Consider the following 10956-nt stretch of genomic DNA (forward strand, 5'->3'; position numbering starts at 1 on the left):
TTAGACAAATTTAAGAGGTTTATCCCTCAAAGCTGTAAATACAAAAAGTTGCACAAAATAGTTTCCCACCACAGGAAATTTATTTTGAGTGTCTTCATAGTTTTATTTTTGAAATACACCAATTTTTATATACTGCAGGAAAAACAAAAATAAATATTATAATGCAAATTTGCAAAAAAACCCAGCATATGCATCAAAATAAACTATTTCCAGCAGTGCAATTTGAGTCCTAAGCATCCCAGAAACGACACAGAAAGTCATAAAGTCAAACATAACTTTTAAAAACACCCGTATAGGCTCATAAGGCCCTGATAGTAAAAAACTACATTTCCGCAAAATGACGTCACTTCCAGTTTCGGGCAGGACATGGAGGACATGCAATAGTTCGTGCTGATGGACGTAGGATGTGTTACAAACAGCTGATCGGATCAGTGTTTCTGGAATATTATGTTTTTGTTGCTGCAAGTGCTTTTTATGCAGTTTTTGCAAAGCTATATGTGGAAGGAAACTGTGAGCTAGGACAACCTGGTGGCATAAGATGTAAGTACCACTCCTCCTGGTTTCATATGCAAAAAAAATTATTGCGCTAGCTTACGTGGTTGCAGTGCTACCCAGATTTAAAAATAGTTATGCAAAACAGAGCGTGCCCGCTCCCACCGGCTTTTAAAGGGTTAATATCTAATAGGTTTGCTGCACTTATCACTTATATTTTTTAATTAGCTGGAACAAAGAAAGTTTGAGAGAAATTGTGTCAAATTAAGTGTTCTATCATGTACTGCACCACCATGTTCACTGGCCCACATAGCAAAATTGGTATGGCCCGGATCAGGCCCACACAATGTGCTTACCCATATGGAAAAGATATATATAAATCTTATAAGGTTTGTATCTGTCTTGTGTGAAACTTGTATGAAAAGCATACAAGAGTAAAAACAGATATAAGATCCCTTAAAAAATTATATAATGAAACTTTTATGTTTTGGATACTTACTAAAACAATATACTGTATGAAAGTAATGTGAAAGTGGCCACTTTCATGAGTAAATCATGTAAGCCTTATATGATTTACTCGTGAAAGTGGCCACTTTCATGAGTTAAGTCATATAAGTTTTTACTATTTCTTTTCCATATGGGTACACATGGCCCACATGCCGCAAAGAATGACGGCCCTTTAGTGGCCCACACATGGGCCAGCACAAGGCCAGTTGCATACACACTGGTGGTCCTGTGCTGGCCCATGTGTGGATTACCTCTGGCAAACCTGATCTGAGCCACCAAAGGGCCGTCAATCTTTGCGGTATGTGGGCCATCTGTAGGTGGTGTGCAGCCACGGGCCAGTTGTAGACACACTGCTGGCCCTGTGCTGGCCCAGAACAGTTTTACCTCTGGCCCCAGATGTCAGCCTAATGTATACCTTAATCAAGCCATGCAATAACAACATGTGCCAGAACATGCAAAACAGTGCAACAGTAACAATGCCATTAACTCTGTTCAGACAGTGAATGGACTGATTCTTATATGGCGCTTTTCTAATCTCCCAGATTACTCAAAGTGCTCTATACAACATGCCACCCAATCACACAATTTCGCTTAACTGAGGGCATTCATACACATTCATACTCTTGACATGCAGACTGGAGGAGGCAGGGATCTAACCACTAACCTTCCGATCCGTTTGTAACCTGCTTTACCACCTGAGCTACAGCCTCCCACTGGCAAAGATGAGTAAACCCTCACTAGGTTTTGGATAAAGTACACTCACAAACCTGTCAAACCTGCATTTGAGACATTGGCTACCATAGCAGTATAGTATTGCAACATGGCATTTGGGTCTTCTAACTAAAATAGGAAAATAGGAACATAAATAGTGCCATTATTGCCAGACGTGGCCCACATCTGGTTGACATACACCCTGCCATGACACCAGTCAGTCAGAAGTGCCAGCTTGATGCCAGATCCGGGCTAGACCTGTTTTCCATGAGCCTGGGCCCCATAACCCAAACCATAATCGGGCCAGATATTGCATGCCAACGCATAAACAGTGGCATCATTGCCAGACCTGGCACACATCTGGTTGACATACACTCTGCCAAAACACCAGTCAGTCAGAAGTGGCAACTTGATGCCAGATCGGGACCAGACCTGTTTTCTGTGGATCTGGGCCACATAAACCAAACCACAATCGAGCCAAATATGGCATGCCATCACATAGTGCCATCTATGCCAGACCTGGCCCATATCTGGATGACATACGTCTTATCATGCCAGAAGTCAGCTAGCAGTGCTGACTTGATACCAGATCCGGGCCAGACCTGTGGGGGTTGGTTTTGTAATGTGCTAACAAGATGGACTGATGAGAGCACAACATCTGTTTGTTAAACAAGCTGAGGGAACAAATTCAGGCCAGGGACTGTGTTCAATGATTACAGAGTTAAAGCACAGGATGAGCTGCATTTGCAGAAAGATTTGGACCAAAACCAATCCATCTTAGTTGCTTTGTCTTATTAGACATTATGAGACAGCTCTATAGCAATACTTGTCCTAAATACATGTTGCAAATATAGACTGTATATAAAAGATGCACAAACACACTGTTAGTTCACCCACTGATTTCTAGACTGATCATTTTGAAACTTTAGCATTAGCATATTGGCGGCCCATATTGAATGAGGAGTAACTTTGGAGTAGAGAGTGGTCAGATAACACTAGCATGGTTATCTATTTAGGTTCTCAGTCATCCAGGCCGTGGTAGCCTTGCATGCTCGGTTAGCAATCTGTATCCATAAAATGTACAGGAACAGGTAACATAACTATGTCCCTTTGATACAATTATGAAAACTGCAAAATGTCCAATAATGCCCAACCTGTTTTTGTACCAACTGGGTTATTTTAACATGGGAGGTTATAGGGATGGTCTTAGTTTTAGAAACAACCTCAAGTGTCCATGATAAGATCAAAATGAACCAAGCAAGACAAATTAGCATAATTAGCCACAATCAGGAAAAAAGTGCAGATAGGGAAACATAGACGTGATGGGAGTTTATGTGATTTATAACGTATGCTTCTTTGGTGTTCTTTTTGGAGAGAAGATGAACAAACTTAAATTATACGTTTTCAGTAAGTTTTCAAAATGTATGAAATGGTTGAAGGTTCAAGTTAACATGGCGCCATAGACCTTCGTGTGTTCAGTGGACCAGACAGACAAATGGTGCCACTCCCAGGTGAATAAAGTTTTTACATTATGGTACAAACAAGACATGACTGTGATTGGTTAAAAAGTTGGGGAAGAGCCTTGGCTCTCCCGCATTTGGCACTTGGTTTGACTCCTGGCTCATCTTACATTCAAGTCCAGTTGGGCATTTCCGTGTGAAGAGAAAAAGGGGAAAAAACTCCTCCCTACTTAGTCAAAGGAGCTTGCAAAGAAAAGCGTCTGGACTTCTTTAAGTTGCTTGAAGACGTTTCACCTCTCACCCGAGAAGCTTCTTCAGTTCTAAGGTCAAATGGTGGGGAGTCCTAGATTTAAACCCAGTGGGAGTAACCCCCCACAGAGGGACAAAAGGACCCCCTGATGATCAGCCAGGGTTTCGGGTGAGCTCATTGTGAAACCTGGCCCCACCTTATCATGTGAATTCCTGAGGTCAGATGGCCCAGGATGTGAGTGGGCGTTTCACAATGAGCTCACCCGAAACCCTGGCTGACTGGGACCCACACCCATTTTCACACCTTGGCTCAGGCGATTGGAGGATCATCAGGGGGTTCTAAGCCATTTATCAACAACAGCACAAATAAAAGGAAACTGCATGAATCCAGTCTTGATGACTGTTATGTGACCCCATTAAAAAATCCCTTTGATCCAAAGGCTTTGTCCCCTGACCTCGGGTGTTTTGTGGACTACTGCAGCACTCCTCTGAGACATTAATCAACATTAAATTCTGAACTGACAGATAAGACATAAGATGTGAGCTCTCAGCTGCCCTCAAAGGATGCAAAGTATGGGTCTTCCACAGATCAAGGAGGCAAAAAAGAGACCAAAGCACAAAACTTGATGTGTGAGAGGATGCTCTTAAACCCCTCACCAACATTTGACTACAATGGACATCTTGTTATCCACATTGTATCCCTTTAAGATTTTTGGAAGATGAAGACAGCTACAGTACAAAAATCAAAGTTGCCAAATATTTCAAGATGGACTATTTCCCATTGCTGGACTCACTGTGAAAGATCTGGACCCCACACAGCATTCAGGTGACCACAAAAATGTTCCTTTGTGGTTTGGCACCATGATCTTTTCCTGACACTCAGCTTGCAGCTGACTCCATACTTCACACTCTCTCGTCTCAGGTCCCTGGAATCAGGAAAAGGAAGAAGACGTCGTTAGCACCTGCCCAATCAGCCTTCCTGGCAGAGCACTTTGGCTCCACTGCAACACCGCTCCGCTGCAGCGGAGCCAGAGACCACACCCCTGCCACAGATTTAGACCTCACAAGTTAACTGATAACTTGCCTTTCTATTTTCCGTTCATCCCACAGACTCTCCGGAGCTGAGGGAGGAGGGCGATGCATTCTATCTATCCTGCTAGGAGATCAAACAGAACAGGATTACACTGACTGACTCCCAGAAAAAGAAGAAACTCCTAAAGGAAAAGCAAGAGAGCTCTGAAGAGCATTGTAGTACACAGCAGGTATCGTTAAATAAAAAGGAAAGCAACAGGATGATGTAATTGCCACTGATTAGTTGGCAAAATGTCATATGACATTAGCCTGAAATGTTGGAGTGTTTCAAATCTGCAACTCATTCAGCTTTTAATGACAGAAAAGTCATCTTATCAAAATTCCAAATACTACACACAATGTTTCTGTTAGCAGTTCTATTGTGAAAGAATTGTTCAGTTGTTTTTCTTAAATAATCAAAAGAACCAGATTTTAAAATTCATGATCATTACCACAGAGTAGAGATTACGATAAATACAAACACTGTGATGTGTGTGTTTCACTACTCCCTCTCTCTTTTTTTTCTCCTTGCCTTTCCCTGTATCTACAGGTGCCCGGAAACTCCTGCTGGGAAGGTCTCTGCTGAAGTAGCTCACTGTATATACCGTAATACAGATTTAAAGTTGGTTGTGTCAACAAACAGGTACAATAGGAAAATATTTATGCATTTGTAGAGCAGTTTTAAAGTACAAAAAGTGCATTTTCTATTGTGAAAGAATCAGCTGCTTTTGATAGAAAACCAGTGTAGTGCATAAAACTCTTACTTGACTTCATCACTGCCTGAATGACATGACAATAAACGTATTTTAAAATTACTTTTCTCTGTTTGTTCAATCAAGTATACTTTTTATGTATGGTTTTTACTTACCTTCACTTCAGCATTGTTACTTACACAGGATACTTTCACTTGTATCTACTTGTAAAATATTATATTGGTTCTATTGTGAGATATATACACATTTCTGCAAATACAAAATTGAAATAATCTTCTATATGAATTTGCCCCAAAAAACCACAAGGTGGGAGCATCAGAAAACGGCTCAGCCACTTGAGGTAGATGAACATGTGTTACAATGTTTCTTTCATACTTGAATATAGCCATAATTTGTAAATTATGTCATATACAATGCAGTGAATTTATCAGAGAATGTATCTCTTTATTCATTTATTTAAGCTGGATAAAATAAAGTGGGATCAGCAGGCTCCATTTCCACAGGAAGCTGAGATGTATGCAGTAAAGAGGCGTGTTCTCTGCTGCGGTCAACTGGGGAGCAGCCTCGGAGCTGGGGGAGCTGGGGGAAACCAACAGACTGACTACACTGATTAAGAAGGTTGGCTCTGTGACTGGCTGTAGACTCAACACTTTTAAAGCTGTGATGTGGAGGAGGTCACTGAGCAAACTGTTACCCTTCATGGATAATTGTGACTATCCTATGCTTCACTTACTTGATAGGCAGCAGAGCAGTTTATACGGACAGACAAAAAATCCTTTATACCTCTTGCTGTTCCCCTCTGGCATGTTCTCTGTATTTAAAATGTTCATTGCCATATTTATCTATCATTCTATGAGACAGTGAGAGAGATGACACAGAGAGCAATGAGATTTAAAAAACAAAAAACTATATATATATATATATATATATATATATATTAGGGGTGCAACGATATTCGTATCGATATTGAACCGTTCGATACAGTGCTTTCGGTTCGGTACGCATATGTATCGAACAATACAACATTTGTAATTTATTTTATCAATTTTCCTTCTGACGATGCTGTCTGTGTTGAGCGCTCAGTGAATCTGCGTTCGACTACTCCGCCTAGGCTGCACTGTCGAGCGCAGATCCACTGAGCGCTCAACACAGACAGCATAGTCAGAGGGAAGAGCGCAGGGCAAGCTAGCGAGACAGAAGTTAAGCTCTCCTTGCAACAGGCAAATTGAACGTCATTCAGATCTGGCGTTTGGAATTATTTTGGTTTTCATGTGACGTATGACCCTGAAGGTAAGCGAGTCATGGACTAAAGTAAAACAGTATGTTGGATGTGCCATGCAATGCTCAATTACATTGGTGTGAACTAGTGTGTTAGCGCAGTTAGCTCGTTAACGTGTTGGCCGTCTAGCCCCATGCACGGAGTGATCGGCGGTAGCTCGTTAACGGAGATTTGCCGTGTTGTGGCGTTAAGGTAATTTCAACGAGATTAACCTGAAAGCACTAGCGGGAACACAACGAATATGACTGCACATTTACGCCGACATCATCGTAGTGCAAAGACAAGTGGAAGCAGACAAAAAAAAAGCAAGCATGCTACTAACTTTAGCCGAGTCATTTAGACAGCTGTTAGCACATGATTCTCCTTATGCTGCTGAGAATATAGCCCAGAAGAAGCGGATAGTATAGCTTTTATTTTGGAAAGAGACATTTCTCTGTAATAAACTCTCTTTTCCAAAGATGAGTGATTCCTCAATCAGATACAGGGCTTGCAATATCGCTAGCCCGACGTCCTGGAGCTAGCGATTTTTTCAGTCGGGCTACCAAAATCTATCTCTGCCCTGCCCGTCGGGCTATTGTAGGAAAAATATATGTCAATGCTTTTGCATTCTTTCGGAAATGTAGCTGGGTAATTATGTCATTGGCATCGGTGAGCCACTGTCAATATGTGACATATTGAAGTCGCGTTTGAATTTGCGCTTGTTTTTTTGCTTTCACTTTGCAATCGTGCGAACTGTGTATAGAGAGCGACAGCACTGATCTGTGAGTGATGATAATTTGTGCACCAATTCCTCTGACATCGTCTTATTAATCGTTAGCTTACTATGCAAACATGACAAGTGAAATCTCCCGCAGCAAGCTTAAACATGTGAGAGGTTGATCGTGCAGAGAATCGCTGAGCTTATGTGAGTGAGTGTGTAAAAGCATTTCAGTTCTGCTGAGCCAAATAAGACAGGTCAGGGTGAAGAAGTGACAGCCAAAGAAAAGCTTACCACAAAACGGAGAAGTTATGACAAATCAGACTATGAGGCAAAAAGAAAGTGCAGCTTTATGGTTTCATGGACAAAAGAATTTCTGTGGCTGCAATATGATGAGCTAAATAACCAGGGCTGCACATAAGTGGTCCGCAGGTGCGCATTCGCTGTCAAAATAAAAAACACGCACAAGGGTTAGGGTTAAATTCAAAAACTGTACTTTTGAGTTAAAATATATATTTATAACTTTAATAAATGACAAATTAAAAATGCATGAACATTTTTTTGTATCGAAAAAATATCGAACCGTGACACCAAAGTATCGAACCGAACCGAACCGTGAATTTTGTGTATCGTTGCACCCCTAATATATATATATATATATATATATATATATATATATATATATATATATATATATAAATATATATATATATATAAATATATATATATATATAAATATATATATATATATATATATATATTTTAAAAATCCCTGAATATAGAATAATAATTATAGTAAATGAAATGGTGACTTGTTATGTCTACCCTTTAGGTAATTTGAAATAAGGTGTCTAAAATAGTATAGCCAGTAGGCTTAATTAAAGTTACAGTTAGAGCTTTGCATTCAGAAATAAACAGTTTAATCCAAAACCTGATAACATATAAACCCTTGGTCCTGAGATTTTAAAGTTTTGACATTATCTTTTTGTCTCTCAGCTTGTTGGTTGGAGCTAAGCTGCTAGGTTTTCTAAGCTGAATCTATAAACCATAGAGGTGCAGGGTAAAGCCAAAACTGACGCTCTAACTTCTTGAACAGTGTGTGGCCATATTATTTGTCAGATAATACCATAAAAAATGCTCTAACATGCACCAACAGCACAAATCCTGTCAAGCGGTCTAGCTCAGTGACTCTAATTAGTGAAGTAAAGCCAAGGAGACGACTACCAGCTATAGCTTTAATTGACAGGTGTGCTGACAAACCTGTTAATTAAAGCATCCACTACCCAAACTGCAAGGCTTACCACTATCAAAATAGAGGAAAAATATATAAAGAAAATTACCTGCACACAGTTGTTACTCTAGCCTCAGAGAGCAAAACAAGTTTTAGTAAAACAGCAATAAAGAGTGCAGTTTCAGTGCATGCACAGTCACATGCAGTTTCACACATAAACTGCAAGCAGCTATCCAGCACATTCAGTGTTAATAATAATAATAATAATAATAATAATGGATTGCATTTGTATAGCACTTTTCGGGACCCTCAAAGCGCTGTACAATTCCACTATTCATTCACTCTCACATTCACACACTGGTGGAGGCAGCTACAGTTTCAGCCACAGCTGCCCTGGGGCAGACTGACAGAAGCGAGGCTGCCATATCACACCATCGGCCCCTCTGGCCAACATCAGTAGGCGGTAGGTGAAGTATCTTGCCCAAGGACACAACAACCGAGACTGTCCGAGCCGGGGCTCGAACTGGCAACCTTCTGGTTACAAGACGAACTGCCAACTCTTTGAGCCTAACACCCTTTTAACTACAGGATGACACAAGAAAGCCAGATATGTAGCACTGCAGCTATCCACCCAACACACGCCACCTCCCCTTGGGAAATGAATGATATTCTATCTGGGCTAGTGGCCTGCATCATTCTGTTGGCAAATGGTGGTTTCACCTCTATCATCACACTCTTCTTCCTCCTCCAGGTTTCTCTGGGCTTCTGTGCCATCATATGTCATCTACAACGTAAAACAAAGCAGGTCACTCAGGTAAGTAGGTCATCGCACAGCTGAAGTTGCGAATCCCTCCGGCTTCAGCACATGGCTATGTACTGCGCATGTTGCTACTCTGCCAACTGCTCCCCAAAGACATCAGACATGTGGAGACAAGGCACGTTTCTCTGCTGGAGACTCAATGTGCCAAGTGACCTGCTCATTTTCCACCCGCGTCAGCTCCTGCCTTAATTGAATAAGAGGAATTCAATTTTTTCCTCTCTGTTTGTCTACTTTCTTTACAGCATAGTTTGTACTTGGTGGCAACAACAAACACATTCATTTTAGCTCTTTAGCTATGAACTGCAACCAGCGACATTAATCTTTCATGTATGGAGGAGTAGCTCTCGAGAAAGCTGCGTTCTCCCTGTTCTGAACAGCCTGTTTTTAATGTTCAAAATCTGTTTGCTTGCTTTTTTTTCTGGTCTGGTGCACTGGTAAGGTGCACATTTACCAATTACCTGCATGTCAGTGTATTAGCAAATATCTGTAAACTGTAGTACTTACATAGCAGAGAAATATGGGCACAAGAATAGTTTTCACCACAAACAACTGCATCCCTATGGTTATGCCAGGTTGCCAACTCTTTTAATTATAATGCTTTTGGTGTCTGAAACATTTAGTCTCAGAGCCACAGCATCCATCCATTGAAGTAGAGGGAGCCTCAACCAGGCCTGTGGTTTGATTCCGAGCTCTTTGCACGTCGAAGATACTTGGCAAGATACTGACCCCCTGAGTTACCACAATGTGGACATCACTGTGTGTGTGCATGTGAATGCTTAATAAAAAGTGCTCAAGGTTTTGAATGTGCGTGTGAAAGAGATTTGAGTACTCAGTTACAGTAGAAAAGGACTGTTTAGGTCCTGGTCCATATTCTCACAGTGCTCAAGAAGTTCAAACAACTATTTTCAAAGAGATGAGTTTAGCATCAGCAGTAAGGCCCAGTATAAGGTGAGTAAGGATTATTTTGCACTGCTTTATGCAAAGCTAAGAATAAAGATATGAAGGTATGCAAATGTGCAGAATGGGTTACATTTTAAGAACAAGTCCCCCTTCCCTAAAGAAATATACTCATATGCTTTTGGAACCCGAATTTCCCAGAGGAACCCACCCGAGGGATTAATAAAGTTTTATCTTATCTTATCTTATCTCTTATCTTATCTTATATGGAGAGAGAGAGACAGACAATTTTTCCAACCTTTCCTTTTTGAGATTGCACACTAGTTGAGCCAGAATAATTATACACATGCACCTGCTGCAGGTCTTCTTTTCTCTATGGCCTGCAATTAAATCCTGCTGAACAAGATTAAACACTGTGGTGATGCCTCTATGGACTCACATGGTTCTTTTTCTTTATGGAGGTGTGTAGTGTTAAGATTCAATATTGAGGAAGGGTACAAGAGGTGATCGAAGAATAACCACACCGATCCGGCCGGGTGAAGTCAAACGATGATTTTAATGAATACACGCGTGGGAAGACAACTCTGTACGCAGACAGGAAGTAGTCTTCGACTTAATCAAAGCATGAACAGATATTTTATAGCATCAGGGTTTGTTTACTGACGCCCCTTCATGCGTCACAGATACATTTTATACATAGATCAGATCAACATCATCATGACTTTTCACCTAGAAAATCATCTTCTATTTTCATGGCTAGCCCTTCCTGTCTACCTTTCAGTTCTTGTCTTGTTCCTCTTTCTTGCCGAGACACCAAGAAACGGTTCCT

The sequence above is a fragment of the Aulonocara sp. 'chitande type north' Nkhata Bay genome, linkage group LG12 (genome assembly GCF_057382095.1).
Source record: "Aulonocara sp. 'chitande type north' Nkhata Bay isolate Kocher_YH1m ecotype deep benthic linkage group LG12, A_spYH_male_GT1.1, whole genome shotgun sequence".
In the NCBI taxonomy this organism is placed as follows: Eukaryota; Metazoa; Chordata; class Actinopteri; order Cichliformes; family Cichlidae; genus Aulonocara; species Aulonocara sp. 'chitande type north' Nkhata Bay.